Source organism: Carlito syrichta, unplaced genomic scaffold, assembly GCF_000164805.1.
Source record: "Carlito syrichta isolate Samal-C Ts95f unplaced genomic scaffold, Tarsius_syrichta-2.0.1 Scaffold170050, whole genome shotgun sequence".
NCBI lineage: Eukaryota > Metazoa > Chordata > Mammalia > Primates > Tarsiidae > Carlito > Carlito syrichta.
This window is the reverse complement of record NW_007114146.1, coordinates 181,511-182,171: the sequence shown is the minus strand read 5'-3', so window position 1 is coordinate 182,171 and position 661 is coordinate 181,511.

Sequence of the window (661 nt, the reverse complement as noted above, 5' to 3'; positions counted from 1 at the left end):
ACCTCCCGGCCCTGGGGCCGAGACTTCGGGGTCAGTGCGAGGGGGAGGCCCACTCCCAGGCTGCCAGGACCCATGACGGAGGCCAGGCCAACGGAGGCCGGCTCTGGGCTCTGTGAGTCACCAACAGACGCAGGACCCACACACACACACACGCACACCCAGCACACCCGAGGCCTCCTAGGCTCCCCGCCGCTCCTTCTGCCTCCATGCCCACACGCGCACATAGGACACCCCTCCTGGGGACCCGATCCCGCTGGCTGAGCCTGCTCCCGTCTGTGCTGCCAAACCAAGCCTGCAACCCCGCTCCGCCACCTGCCCGACTCCGGCGCACAGCACCCTCCACGCCAGTCCTCACTGTGCCCGCGGCCTGCCTGCTCCCGGGTGGGCTACCTCCCTGCCGGCCCGTCCCCCCACCCTGCCAGGAATGCATGGTCACCACCCGGTCGCCCGAGTGGCTTCCTATGACCTGGTCACCTGCTCGTGTCCCCACAGCTGGGTTGAGGGCAGGGCCCACAGGAGATGCTGACGGGTGGCCAGGGAGGAGCTCCCGGCGCCTGACTCCGCGACCCTCCCTCGTGCCTCCGCCTCTGCCCTGTGCTGAGCTCGGGAGCCGCCCCAGGCCGGCCATCCGGAGGGCCGTGAGCTACGCAGCCTCGGTGGG